This window comes from Stenella coeruleoalba (assembly GCF_951394435.1).
Source record: "Stenella coeruleoalba genome assembly, chromosome: 4".
NCBI classification, from domain to species: Eukaryota; Metazoa; Chordata; class Mammalia; order Artiodactyla; family Delphinidae; genus Stenella; species Stenella coeruleoalba.
Genome location: NC_137149.1, coordinates 103,042,375 through 103,058,313, shown reverse-complemented (window position 1 = coordinate 103,058,313; position 15,939 = coordinate 103,042,375). Strand labels below are relative to the sequence as shown.

Below are 15,939 nucleotides of genomic sequence, written 5' to 3'. Positions count from 1 at the left end.
TACATTCCCACCAACAGTGTAGGTGGGTTTCCTTTTCTCCACACCCTCTCCAGCATTTATTATTTGTAGACTTTTTGATGATAGCCATTCTGACTGGTGTGAGGTACACCTCATTTTAGTTTTGATTGGCATTTCTCTAATAATTAGCAATGTTGAGCATTTGTGAAAGTAGGAGGATGGAATAAATTTTATTTAACAAGTTAGTAGCTTGATCTATCAATTTAAGCATTTAAATAAACAGTATGTGGCTTCCATTTGTCCCTCTGCCCAGGCCTTGCAAATGTAAGGAGTAGTCCTTTAGGGGTGTGACATCATCTGATTCATGTTTTTAAAGGATGAGAAAAAGCAGCAAATCTATACTCATTTCTAAAACTGATTTATGTTTTAAAAAATATTTTAAAAAACCAATGAAGCTGTATTCCTTTCTGAAACACAAAAGTTTTAAAAAAGGATTTTTCATTCATTGATTTTTTTTCTTAAATGTTTAGCTTACAGGAAAGTTAGATATTTTAGTCTGGGAAAGAAGACACAATTTTCTTGGATTAATCTTTGTCCCACAGCATGTCAGTTATGGATTCTTGGATGTTGAAAAGTCCATATCAACCCTCTTATGTTTCCTACAGCAGTGGTTCTCTGTGCTGCACATTGGAAATACTGTACTTGTAGAGTTTTTAAAGCATCCATTTGCCTGGGCCCCCATGGTGGAGATATGCATTAATTGGCATGGGTGGGGCTCTTTAGCCTATAAGAGCTCTTGGTGACTCTACTGAGAGGTCAAGGTTGAGAACTGTTGTTTCAGAGGCTCTTTGCTGTCTTCTACTTTATTTAGTAAGTTTAGTGATTCCCCCCACCTTTTCTTTTATAGGCTTTCCTGGCAGGTACCATCTCTTTATTTCCCTGGCAATTTTCCTCCTTTAACTGGTTACAAAGAAAATAATTATCACTTTATCAGACTGTGATTGCCTGGAAAAATAAAGCCACATGTGGGTTAAAAATATAGTTGACTTAATTGGGAGGCAACTTCAGCGGGATTTGAGCCCGTTAACCTTTTGTACCAGCTTCAGGGAGATGGCATATGATATGACTTAAAACATTGTTGGACAGTATAAATATAGTGTATATATATAAATCCACAAATCTGATTTATATTACTCATGAGAGGCTGTTCACAGAACAGCCTGAAATGTGGCTATCCATGCCAAGGTTTCTCTGAATATATTTCATGTTGGACTCAGGACCAAGTTCATTCCCGAGCCTTATAGCAGACTGAGTGATGATGCTATAATGAAGGACAGAGCACCTGAGCCCATAAAGAAGGTGCAACATAATGGATATGGGGCAGGTTGGGAAGGACTTTCATGAGAGAGAATCATAAAACTGCTTGTGAAAGGTCTTTATTAAAAAATATGACTGTTGTTAGCATGGTCGTTGAACAGATTTCAGGCTGAGCAGTGGCCTTTATGATCTGAGGCAGTAAATTCACTTTATTAACATAAACAAGTCTGAAAGGACAGAGTCAAGGAAGCTTCAGAATACAAGAGGTCCTCTGGGTGAAGGGTTCTCCCCTGGACCCCAGATCATTATTTCTGGAGTTATGCTGACTTTTTGTTTATAGACCCTTCCTAGCAATTTACATTCTCCTTTTTAATATTTTTTTTTCATTTCATTGAACCCTTTCATTGTGTATTGGCTCTTCATATATGTTAATTTTCTTCTTTCTTTCCATCCCTACCACCACTACTGCAGTCCAAGCTACCAGCCTCTCCTGCCTGAATTGCTGTAACAGCCTCCAACTGCTCTCCCTGACTCCTGTCTTTGACCCCATTAGTCCATTTTCTACATTCCACCTTCTTGATCCTCCTAAAGTCTAAATCTATTAGGTAACTCCTCTGCTTAAAAGCTCAGTTATTCCTCACTACTCTTAGGATAAAATTTAAATCCCCAAGAGAGCTTACAAACCACTTCATACCCATCTTCACCTGCCTCTGCCACTTCCTCTTCTCTCACCTGATCCCTACCCTCCACCCTCTCCCTACCAGTTAAGGGTGATCCACCAACATCCTGCATCAGAATTAACTTAAGATGCTTGCTAAGAAAACCAAATCTCTGCATTCCAACTAGTACTGATTGGACCAGAACCCCAGGGAGTTCCCAAGGGGAGTCTTCTAAGTGCCATTTGGAGAACGATTTGCTACGTCATTGAAATTGATGAAAGAGATAAAATGCAAGGCACCTGGATTGCAGTGGATGAACTTGGCTTCATTACCCAGAGCAGCCATCAGAGGATGATTTCAAAGGTCAAAGTGGTCTGGTTGGACAGAGATATTGCTGGTTCTCTGTAGTTATTTATCTGATATTACCACAGTTAGAAATCTGAGAATCCTTTGAATACCCTTGAAAGTCTCCTTTTAAAATACAAGCAGTCAGTCCCTGCAGTGAACCACAACTGCCCCCCGCTTCTGTGGGAGACCCTCCAACATTAGCAGGGACTGTGAGAATTCACACAAGAGGAAATACAATGAAAGAGAGCTGAAATGACCAGATGTCTTCATGGAAGATTTGGACTAAGTTGTTTTACCGAAAAACACTTAGAAAAGAGTCGTGTGGCTGACAATGTCTTGGTGCTCCAGATGGGTGTCAGGCCTGAGCCTCTAAGATGGGAGAGCCCAGTTCAGGACATTGGACCATCAGAGACATCCCAGCCCCTACGTAATATCAATCTGCGAGAGCTCTCCGTCTCAACACTAAGACCCAGCTCCACTCAATGACCAGCAAGCTACAGTGCTGGGCCTCCATGCCAAACAACTAGCAAGACAGGAACACAACCACACCCATTAGCAGAGAGGCTGCCTAAAATCATAATAGGTTCACAGACACCCCAAAACACACCATGGGATGTGGTCCTGCCCACCAGAAAGACAAGATCCAGACTCATCCACGAGAACACAGGCACAAGTCCCCTCCAACAGGAAGCCTACACAACTCACTGAACCAACCTTACCCACTGGGAGCAGACACCAAAAGCAACAAGAACTATGCACCTGCAGCCTGTGAAAAGGAGACCCCAAACACAGTAAGTTAAACAAAATGAGAAGACAGAGAAACAGGCAGCAGATGAAGGAGCAAGGTAAAAATCCACCAGACCAAACAAATGAAGAGGAAATAGGCAGTCTACCTGAAAAAGAATTCAGAGTAATGATAGTAAAGATGATCCAAAATGTTGGAAATAGAAAGGAGAAAATACAAGAAATGTTTAACAAGGACCTAGAAAAACTAAAGAGCAAACAAATGATGAACAACACAATAAATGAAATTAAAAATTCTCTAGAAGGAATCAATACCAGATAACTGAGGCAGAAGAACGGATAAGTGACCTGGAAGATAAAATAGTGGAAATAACTCCAGAATAAAGAAAAAAGAATGAAGAAAATTGAGAACAGTCTCAGAGACCTCTGGGACAACATTAAACACACCAACATTCGAATTATAGGGGTCCCAGAAGAAGAACAGAAAACAAAAAGGACCGGGAAAATATTTGAAGAGATTATAGTTGAAAACTTCCCTAATAAGGGAAAGGAAATAGTCAATCAAGTCCAGGAAGTGCAGAGAGTCCAATACAGGATAAATCCAAGGAGAAACATGCCAAGACACATATTAATCAAACTATCAAAAATTAAATACAAGGAAAAAATATTAAAAGCAACAAGGGAAAAGCAACGAATAACAGACAAGGGAATACCCATAAGGTTAACAGCTGATCTTTTGGCAGAAACCCTGCAAGCCAGAAGGGAGTGGCAGGATATATTTAAAGTGATGAAAGGGAAAAACCTACAGCCAAGATTACTCTACCCAGCTACGACCTCATTCAAATTAATGGAGAAATTAAACTTTTACAGACAAGTAAAAGTTAAGAGAATTCAGCACCACCAAACCACTCTACAACAAATGCTAAAGGAACTTCTCTAGGTAGGAAAAACAAGAGAAAGAAAAGTCCTACAATAACAAACCCAAAAAAATTAAGAAAATGATAATAGGAACATACATATCGATAATTACCTTAAACGTAAATGGATTAAATGCTCCAACCAAAAGACACAGCCTGGCTGAATGGATACAAAAACAAGACCCATATATATGCTGTCTACAAGAGACCCACTTCAGACCTAGGGACACATACAGACTGAAAGTGAAGGGATGGAAAAAGATATTCCATGCAAATGGAAATCAGAAGAAAGCTGGAGTTGAAATTCTCATATCAGGTAAAATAGACTTTAAAATAAAGACTATTACAAGAGACAAAGAAGGAGACTACATAATAATCAAGGGATCAATCCAAGAAGAAAATATAACAATTATAAATATATATGCACCCAACATAGGAGCACCTCAATACATAAGGCAAATGCTAACAGCCATAAAAGGGGAAATCGACAGTAACACAATCATAGTAGGGGACTTTAACACCCCACTTTCACCAATGGACAGATCATCCAAAATGAAAATAAATAAGGAAACACAAGCTTTCAATGATTTAGACAAGATGGACTTAATTGATATTTATAGGACATTCCATTCAAAAACAACAGAATACATTTTCTTCTCAAGTGCACATGGAACATTCTCCAGGATAGATCATATCTTGGGTCACAAATCAAGCCTTGGTAAATTTAAGAAAATTGAAATTGTATCAAGTATCTTTTCTGACCACAATTTTATGAGACTAGATAACAATCACAGGAAAAAATGTGCAAAAAATACAAAGACATGGAGGCTAAACAATATGCTACTAAATAACCAAGAGATCACTGAAGAAATCAAAGAGGAAATCAAAAAATACCGAGAAACAAATGACAATGAAAACGCGACGACCCAAAATCTATGGGATGCAGCAAAAGCAGTTCTAAAAGGGAAATTTATAGCAATACAATCCTACCTCAAGAAACAAGAAACATCTCAAATAAACAACTTAACCTTACACCTAAAGCAACTTGAGAAAGAAGAACAAAAAACCCCCAAAGTTAGCAGGAGAGAAATCATAAAGGTCAGATCAGAAATAAATGAAAAAGAAATGAAGGAAACAGTAGCAAAGATCAATAAAACTAAAAGCTGGTTCTCTGAGAAGATAAACAAAATTGATAAACCATTAGCCAGACTCATCAAGAAAAAAAGGGAGAAGACTCAAATAGAATTAGAAATGAAAAAGAAGTAACAACTGACACTGCAGAAATACAAAGAATCATGAGAGATTAGTATAAACAACTATATGCCAATAAAATGGACAACCTGGAAGAAATGGACAAATTCTTAGAAAAGCACAACCTTCCAAGACTGAACCAGGAAGAAAGAGAAAATATAAACAGACCAATCATAAGCACTGAAATTGAAACTGTGATTAAAAATCTTCCAACAAACAAAAGCCCAGGACCAGATGGCTTCACAGGTAAATTCTATCAGACATTTAGAGAAGAGCTAACACCTATCCTTCTCAAACTCTTTCAAAGTATTCCACAGGGAGGAACACACCCACACTCATTCTACAAGGCTGCCATCACCCTGATGGCAAGAGACCTGTATGCAGAAAACTATAAGACACTGATGAAAGAAATTAAAGATGATATAAACAGATGGAGGGATATACCATGTTCTTGGATTGGAAGAATCAGCATTGTGAAAATGACTATCCTACCCCAAAAATCTACAGATTCAGTACAATCCCTATCAAACTCCCGATGACATTTTTCACAGAACTAGAACCAAAAATTTCACAATTTGTATGGAAAACACAAAAGACCCCAAATAGCCAAAGCAATCTTGAGAAAGAAAAACAGAGCTGGAGGAATCAGGCTCCCAGACCTCAGACTGTACTACAAAGCTAGAGTAATCAAGGCAGTATGGTACTGGCACAAGAACAGAAATATAGATCAATGCAACAGGATAGAACGCCCAGAGATAAACCCATGCACATATGGTCACTTATCTTTGATAAAGGAGGCAAGAATATACAATTGAGAAAAGATAGCCTCTTCAATAACTGGTGCTGGGAAAACTGAACAGCTACATGTAAAAGAATGAAATTAGAACACTCCCTAACACCATACAAAAAATAAACTCAAAGTGGATTAAAGACCTAAATTGTAAGGCCAGGTACTATAAAACTCTTAGAGGAAAACATAGGCAGAACATTCTATGGCATAAATCACAGCAAGATCCTTTTTGACCCATCTCCTAGAGAAATGGAAATAAAAACAAAAATTAAAAAATGGGACCTAATGAAACTTAAAAGCTTTTACACAGCAAAGGAAAACATAAACAAGATGAAAAGGCAACCCTCAGAATGGGAGAAAATACTTGCAAACGAATCAACAAAGAAAGGATTAATCTCCAAAATATACAAGCAGCTCATGCAGCTCAATATCAAGAAAACAAACAACCCAATCCAAAAATGGATGGAATAACTAAATAGACATTTCTCCAAAGAAGATATACAGATTGCCAACAAACGAAAGGATGCTCAGCATCTCTAATCATTAGAGAAATGCAAATCAAAAGTACAATGAGGTTTCACCTCGCATCAGTCAGAATGGCCATCATCAAAAAATCTACAACAATAAATGCTGAAGAGGGTGTGGAGAAAAGCGGACCCTCTTGCATCGTTGGTGGGAATGTAAATTGATATAGCCACTATGGAAAACAGTATGGAGGTTCCTTGAAAAATGAAAAATAGAATTACCGTATGACCCATCAGTCCCACTATTGGGCATATACCCTGAGAAAATCATAATTCAAAAAGAGTCATGTACCACAATGTTCATTGCAGCTCTATTTACAATAGCCAAGACATGGACGCAACCTAAGTGTCCATCGACAGATGAATGGATAAAGAATATATGGCACATATGTACAATGGAATATTACTCAGCCATAAAAGGAAATGAAACTGAGTTATCTGTAGTGAGGTGGATGGACCTAGATACTGTCACACAGAGTGAAGTAAGTCTGAAAGAGAAAAACAAATACAGTATGCTAACACATATATATGGAATCTAAAAAAGAAAATGGTTCTGATGAACCTAGTTGCAGGGCAGGAATAAAAAGGTAGACATAGAGAATGGAGTTGAGGACACAGGGAGGAGGAAGTGTAAGCTGGGACAAAGTGAGAGAGTAGCACTGACATATGTATACTACCAAGTGTAAAATAGATAGCTAGTGGGAAGCAGCTGCATAGCACAGGGAGATCAGCTCGGTGCTTTGTGACCACCTAGAGGGGTGGGATGGGGAGGGTGGAAGGGAGATGCAATAGGGAGGGTATATGGGGATATATGTATACATATAGCTGATTCACTTTGTTATACAGCAGGAAATAATAGAACATTGTAAAGTAATTATACTCCAATAAAGATGGTAAAAAATCAATCAATCAATCAATAAAATAGGTAACTTATAAGGACCTATTGTATAGCACAGGGAACTCTACTCAGTACTCTGTAATGACCTGTATGGGAAAAGAATCTAAAAAATAGTGGATATATATATGTATAACTGTTTCACTTTGCTGTACAGGAGAAACTAACACAACATTGTAAATCAACTATACTCCAGTAAAAATTAATTTTAAAAAATGCAAGCTGTCTTAGACACGTAACTTGCAAAAAGATTTTAACTTAGAACTTTTGAGATCTAGTTAGAGTACAATGACAAGAGAATGGAATTTAGAGTCAGATAACCTGAATAAGGCTTGAATCTGTCTTCACTGATATTTCAACCTTGGGCAACCTTGGGCAAATTTAATCTCCTGATTAAATTATAGTTTCTTCATCTGTGAAATGGAACTAATGGTATTGTGAGGTTTAAATGAAGTGAAGAAATGTTTTGTAAACTGTTGATTGTCATCACTCATGTTTGCAGTTATTGTTTCTCTGGTTTTGGTTTAAGAAGGAGGCGAGAAATGGACCCACAAATGGGATATTTAGGATTCAGAAACTATTTTGAAGTGGATTTCAATGACATCATGATATATCAAATTTTGTGGGATACAGCTTAAGAGAAATTTACAGCACTAAAATTGAAAACATTTGCTCTTCAAAAGGAGACACTTATGAATATGAAAACACAAGGCACAGAATGGGAGATAATATCTGTAAAACATATATCTGACAAAGGGCTTGTATCTAGAATACATAAATTACTCCTAAAACTGAATAATAGTATGACAAATGACTTAGTAAAAATAGGGAAAGATTTGAACAAACACTTAACCAAAGAAAATATACGGATGACTAGTAACCACATGAAAAGATGCTCAGCATCATTAGTTATTATGGAGATGCAGACTGAAACCACAAAGTGATACTACTATATACTTAGCCACTAGAATGGCAAAATTAAAGTTTGACCATATCAAGTGTTGGCAAGGATGTGGGGCAACCAGAACTCTTATCCACTGATGGTGGGAATGCAAAATAGTACAACCACTTAGGAAAAGAGCTTGGCAGTACAGGAACCCACTTGGAACCCCAGAGTTGGTATATAGATTATTTTAAGCTGAAAATATTTGGGATTCAACAGAAAGAAAGCCTTCTTGGAGCTTTCTTTATTTAACTAAAAGTGGACCCTTCTGAGAAACGAGGATTGCCATAAATTTCCTCTTCCAGGCAGCTTCTATTCCCAGGAGGGAGACCAAGAATAAACCTGTTATAAATCCCTCTCTGGGGTACAATTATGATAGCAACTGGGAACAAGTAATGATAGCAAAATTTATAATCCACTGAATAAAATAGGAATCCATCAGTCCACACTGGTATAAATAAGTAAATAAATATATATAAATGGAAAGTTTGATTAAAATAGGATAGTTATGTAGTTTCAAAGTAGCTCCTCACAAAACGCTTATTAATTACAGGGAAAAAGGAGATAACCTCAGGGTGGAAAAGCCTGGCACACAACGTGCATCAAGTGATCTAAGTGAACATCACCAGCATGAGGACAAATGTATGGGGCACTTGATAGGACGTGATGGAAAGTATTTCTGTGATTTTCCTGCCAAAGGTGAGTAATCTGAATCTAATCATGTGGAAACATCAGACAAAGTATAAAGGGACACTTTTTGAAAAATAAAGCAAAACAAAAACTGGTTTATAATCTTCAAAAGTATCAAGGCCATGAAAATTAAAGAAAGACTGAGGAATCATGCCTGATTGTTAGAAACTAAAGGGACATGAAAAATAAATGCAACATAAAATGACAGGCCATGAACAGGTTTGGTAACTTTTAGCTTTGTAACACACCTCTGACTTGGGGAGAACAGCACTTTCATACAGGGACTCTGTGAGGTTTTAATGAAAGGCAATGAGATCATATCTGTGCTTTGCATTTCTTAGAAGTGGTACAGGGTATTCATGCATAAGTACTGCACAGTTTTAGTTTTTTACAAGACTATAATGAAAATGGAATAAAGTGAGGCATGAGTTTCTAAAAAAAAAAAAATTAAAAATAAATAAATAAATAAATGCAGCACGTACGTAATTCTGGATTGGATCTTTTCCTATAAATGACTTACTGGGAAAAATGGTGAAACCTGAATGGGGTCTGTAGATTAGGTGGCAGCAATGTATCAGTGTTAATTTCCTGGTTTTGATAGGTGTGTTTTGATTATATAGGCTAATTCTCTTGTTTGTAAGAAATTTACATTGAAGTATTTAAAGTATACATTAAAGTATTTACATTAAAGTATTTTGTAAGAAATTTACATTAAAGTATTCAGTAAGTATATCATACTTACTCTAAAATGGTTCAGAAAAGAAAAGTTCTTCGTACTACACTTGCAACTTTTTTTTATGAATTTGAGATTGTTCAAAATAAAAATTTGAAAAAATGTATACAAAAGAAATCATCTTGTAGAATGGATTGATGTAGGGCAAGAGAAGTCAGGCCACCAGGCAAGATGCTTTTGCAGTAAACTGTATACAAAAGACAGTTATTTCCAATAGGATAGTAGTAATAGAAATGGAAAGAAGTAAAGAAATTTGTCATATGTTTAGGAGAAGCAACTGATGGCAAGTGGAGCTTGAGAGAAAGAGATAATTTAAGGATGATGTCTAGGTTTGGGGACTAGACACCAAGGTGGTTAGTGATGCCATTTTCTGAGATGGGGAAGAGTGGTTTGGGAATTAAACTAAGAGTTCTGATCTAGACATGTTAAGTCGGAGACGTCAGTGAGATATCCCAGTGAAGATGCTGAATAAGCAGTTGGAAATATGAGTCTGGCACTTAGGGGAGAGGTATCAACTTTGGAGTCACCAACACAGACATGATTTCAGCCATAAGACTGAATAAGATCACTGTTTCAAGCAAGGTTCTTGCCTGAAAACATCTGGATCTCCCCTAGCATAAAGGTCAGATAGAGTAGTGTCAACCCTTCAACTTTGTTCTTCTTCGGCATTGTGTTGGCTATGCTGGGTAATTCTTCTTCTTCTTCTCCTTCTCCTTCTTCTTTTTGTCTTTAGAGCAGTAGGTTTTCCCTCAATGAAATCCTTAACCTCAACATTTGGAATTTACTTTTTCTTTGCATTTTGACAGAAGAGAATGGGGAAGGCTGTTTGATCCTTTGATGTTATTATTAAATCCACAGATATGAATTTCCTGTGGCCTGTGATCCTGAGAACTTAGGACACTTGGAAGGTCACCATGAAAAATTTGTTCTGTTGATGACATTTTCACCCTTCTCTTATTACTTAGAGGCTTCAGTATGTGAAGTATATTTTAGAAATTCATGTGGAAAATAATTTTTTTTTAATTGTGCTATTTTGCCTTCAAGTGAAGCTATAGTTCTCCTGGGCTGACATCATAGCCATTTCCTCACCCTTGGTTGTAAAGGCCTCCAGGAGAAAATTATGTGATTGTATATGTAAATCAGATCGACTCTTTAGATTAGAAAACAATGCTTGCCTGATGGCTGTATCTGCCTGTCCTTCATTCTAAAGGGCTCTTAAGAAAAGTGACTGTTAGATTTTTCCTATGTTGTATTTGCCTTTACTTAAGTTACCTGGGTTTGACTTTTTTTTTTTTGCGGTACGCGGGCGTCTCACTGTTGTGGCCTCTCCCGTTGCGGAGCACAGGCTCCGGACGCGCAGGCTCAGCGGCCATGGCTCACGGGCCCAGCCGCTCCGCGGCATGTGGGATCTTCCCGGACATGGGCACGAACCCGTGTCCCCTGCATCAGCAGGCGGACTCTCAACCACTGCGCCACCAGGGAAGCCACAAGGGTTTGACTTTTTGAATAAGAACTTCGCCAATCTATCTCTACCTAAAATACTGTCAGTTCACTCTTGCAGTAAGGAAATGGTGAGAAACCCATTCTTACCTCCTTTTTCCAGAAGAATCAAAGCGTCAAATTTCAGGTATAAGTGCCAGTTCTGGAGTCAGATTGTTAGGGTTTAAACTGTGTGCAAACCCTGTTAAAAACCTGTGTGATCTTGGTAATTCACCTGATCTACGTCCCAGTTTCCTCATTTGTTAAAAGGGAATATTGTGAGGATCAAATAAAATAGCTCTTGGAAAGTTCTTAGTATAGAGCTGGCCCACGGTAGGTACTAAATATGGAAATTTTGTCATTACAGTAAGTCCCCTACATACAAACCTTCAAGTTGCCAACTTTCAAAGATGCAACGTCAGGTGTGAATGAAATTGCAGTTTGCCCTCCATCTCCTATTGCTGACAATCCTTCAGCTCTCCTGTCTCCTACCTCCTCTCCCTCCTCCGGTCAGTAACTCTTCTTGCCTGTTCACTCGATGCCAGCTGCTGTATGCCAGCTGTCGTACTGCACTACTGTTCTTTTCAAGGTACTGTACTGTAAGATTAAATGTGTTTACTTTTTGTTTGTTTGTTTTTTATATATTATTTCTGTGAAAAGCATTATAAACCTATTACAGTACAGTACTATATAGTCAATTGTGTTAGTTGGATACCTAGGCTAACTTTGTTAGACTTATAAACAAATTGGACTTACGAACTCGCTCTCAGAATGGAACCCGTTCGTATGTAGGGGACTTACTGGAACTTTATTATTATTCACCTTACTGTTCTAAAACCATCCTTCTTGAAGGGACAGAATTATGACCATGTCGTAGCTTGAGCTTTTTCTGAGCTTGCATAGCATCTTCTAGAGACCTCGGTTACCGTTCTTATCACATGGTAGTAGAGGCAGAGCTGGCCTGCAGCCAGGATGCCCAGGTGCACTGGCCAACATCTCTGACTGGCTGGTGTCCATAGTATGAAGTTAGTTATATATTTTGAGTATCTCCCTGATTATAAATGTTACATTGCTGTCTCCCCTGTTGGATTGAGAGCTCCCAAGGGCAGGGTTTGTGCCTTATTGATTCCCAGTGCCTGAGACCATGCTTGGCACATAGTAGATTCTATATAACTCTTTGTCGAAACAAAAGAACTTGTGGGACTTTGAGTTACCATAGTGGACTTGAGATATTACAGGAAAGCTAGCTACCCTTTGGGTGGAACTGTGAAAACAAATAATAGGGAGGAGCTGTATGTAGGGAAGAAGGTGGCCCTGAGCCCTGTCTCAAGTCAGATCTTGGTAGGAGTGCCTCCAGCCTGTAGCGTTTTCCCATCAGCTTTAACCAGTTAGACATTTGCTCTCAGACGATTGGAGGTTCACTTTAGGAGGCATTTATTACTTGTCTCCTTTGAGGTGTCGAGCTGTGCAAACTGGCCACCAGCTGCTGCTTAACGACCCGTGCCCTGTTGTCACGTATGCCCTTCTTGCCTCTATTCCCACCTCCGCGCCGCCCAACCCTCTCCCACACATGATTAATGTAAGGGCTGCAGACAGCATGTGGGTTCCTTATCTTCCACCACCTCAGTATAGCCAGAGGAGAGGAGAGATTCTAAGATGTTTTCAAAACATATATGAGGAAGGAATAAAAAATTCCCAACTAGTTCAACTGGCTGAAAAAAGCCTACATACAGTCTTAATACCAAGAGGACTTACTTGTATAATAAAATAATCCTTTCCATTCCATGGTCCTGTGGTTGGGATTGTGTTGGGTAGTTTCTAGGCCAGAAACTTCTCAGAGCAGTGCTTTTCATTTTGGCGGTGTGGAGGTGGAATCTAAACCCAAATCTAATCAAATGTATGATAAAAGTGTGACTAGTGCCAAGAAGGCATAGTAAAAGCTAATTCACGTCTGAAATGAAATTGTAGACTCCACTGACCATAACAACTAATAATAGGAGCTTGAAGGCAGGCAGAGTGCTGGGATGAGCTTTGTGAGACACCTCTGAACCTCAGCACCCACTTGAGAAACAATTATCATAATGATAATGAGACCACCTAATGCCACATGAATAGGGTGCAAAGCAAGACAAAATGTGTGTGTGTGTGTGTGTGTGTGTGTGTGTGTGTGTGTGTGTCTGTAAAAGAAACAGAGAAATGGAAAGAAAAAGAGACAAAGAGAAAAACTGAAATATAATTCCTTAAGGTAATTTTTTCTTCTTGGGGAAGGAGATTGAATGAATGGAAAGAAGTTTAGGCCAGGAATCAGGAGACTTGGGTTTAGACCTGGAGCTTGGTCCCCCTGAGGCTCTTGCTTACTTGCCTGAACCTTGGCCGCATCAGTTGGGAAAGACCTCATGGAGTTACTGTGAAGTGATAACAGAGGTACAGCTGCCTTCAAAGTAAACTGGATAAGTAATGCGAGCCACTGTTGCTATTTTTACAGAGGTGTAATACCATGATTAATGATTAACAAAGGGTGATGTGGTAGACCTGCATATACTATCTTAGGCAGGCTGTCTGCTCAAAGCTATTTCTATCATGACTGAATCACGCGCCAAGTCTCATGGCTGCTGGCTCATAACAAAAAGGTATAGTCATGTTGCTAAGATTATACACCAGCAATTATCTCTCAAAAGGAGATAGATAAGAGAATTAACTCAGCACTCTAAGAACAACCTGGGAACCTTTTAGGAAATAAAAACTATAAGATGCCCTGGAGTAAAAATTTAATAGCAGAAGTTGTATTTTCCCCTTTCTCCCTCCCTCCCTTTTTTCCTTCCTTTCTCTTTCTCCCTCCCTCCCCTCCCCTCCTTCCTTCCTTCCATCTCATTCCACACTGTTTTTTTTACCAACACTATTATTTTTCCATTTTTTAGGTAATAAAACTGCATGTCTTGCAAAAAGAAGTAGTACAAAATAACTTTTAAAAAGGTAAACTCTGATGGTATGTTCTGCTATGCACAGATTAAGAAAATTGGAATGTGTCTCCTATTTGCTAAGTAGGTGTCATCGTGATTTAACAAAGACCTGGGAGAAAAGGTATTAACATTGGTGTTGGGGATGGAAATGACTGAATGTCAACTAGAGCCATTTCCCAAGAAAAATTTTACTGTATTATGCAAGTGAAATATCACTTCACACTCTCTAACTCACTTCTTTAAACAACAATCAAGCACCATCTCTGTAAGACTGTGCTGGGCTCTGGGAGGACTACCAAATAAATAGAGCGTGATCCCTGTGCTCGAGGAGCATCTTGGCTACTCTGGGAAGCATTAGAGGTGTCCCACTGCAGGGTACTGGTAAGATCAAATCAGGGCCAGGGCTCAACATAATCATGCCTTTGTCTGTATGACTTTTTTCACTGTAAATGCCATGCCCTTTCCTTATTTGATGGTGGACTCCTTACAGATCAGGTTAAGCAGTGGCTCCTCTGGAATGTCTTCACTGCTCGCCCAGAGTTAGTTAGCAACCTCCTCCTATTTATTTCCACAGTACTTGGGGTCACAAAGACCCGGATTCAGATGTGGGCTCTGCCCCTTGTTTACCCATGTCTGTGGGTAAGTTACTTGACCTCTTTGATCATTAGTTACGTCTATAAAACGAGTGTAATAATACTCCCCTCCAGGTGGTGGCGCTGTGAAGGTTAAATGAACTAATATAATGTAGATGCCTGGAACTGTTGGTGATCCTCAAAACATGGGTTCAATGAATAAATGATAATGTTTATAATTCTCTGTTAAAAATATTTGTAAACCTTGACTTCCACACTAGCTTACTCTCATGCTACCTACCTGCATCTCTGAAGCTTTACCCATAGAAAACTCTTCATAAATATTTGATGACTAAACTAATGAAAGAATGGATGAAAAGTGATCGTAGTGGGTAAGTAAAAAAGAAGACAGAGTTAATTTACCACTATGCTCGTGATTAAATTATAATTTTGTGAACTCATTAACAAAGTGGGAGCAATCAATTGATTTTGTTAGAAAAGGTAAAGCAAATATCGACAACCCAGCAATGCTGCTGATAGTGTGGCCTGACAGTCTTGACAGCTGGAGCGAATTAGCTTTGAGCTGGATATCTTATGAGCCTTAGGAACTACCACAATATTTGGGTGAAGAAGGTAGTTTTTCCAAAACACGGCACGTTGTCATGTCACCAGGTTGTTTTCTCTCCTAATGACAGATTATTTTGATGTTTTGGTGTAAAAGTACTCCTCCTGTTATCAGTTTATAATAGATTAAAATGAGCTACACAAATGTGATCATCATAATTAGAGTGACTCTGAGTTTATGATTTCCTCTATTAATTATTCTTTGGTGGTTTAGCAGTACAAGAGTTGGAGGTATCAAAGATGGCTCTGATTTTATGTATTACCACCCCGTCTTTTTACTTCCTATGAGTAAACATTTACTAAATGGATATATACCACCGTGAAAATATCCTCATCTTCAGCGCTACCATTGTCATTTCTCATATGGAGGGAACTATCTTTGATTAGGAAAAAAATATATATATCTTAGAACTTTTAATTAATTATTTATTTTTGGCTGCGTTGCGTCTTTGTTGCTGCGTGCAGGCTTTCTCTTTCTTCAGCGAGCGGGGGCTACCCTTTGTTGCAGTGCGCGGGCTTCTCACTGTGGTGGCTT

General features: G+C 38.6%; 1 long non-coding RNA gene across 1 annotated transcript in view; it reads left to right on the top strand.

Annotated features, from left to right (window-relative positions):
• The window catches only part of LOC307185896, a 71,234-nt gene that overhangs the window by 2,947 nt on the left and 52,348 nt on the right, over positions 1-15,939 (top strand). The window contains exon 3 of the long non-coding RNA XR_013828201.1: positions 8,900-9,045. This is a non-coding gene — a long non-coding RNA (uncharacterized lncRNA). The remainder of the gene's footprint in view (positions 1-8,899; positions 9,046-15,939) is intronic.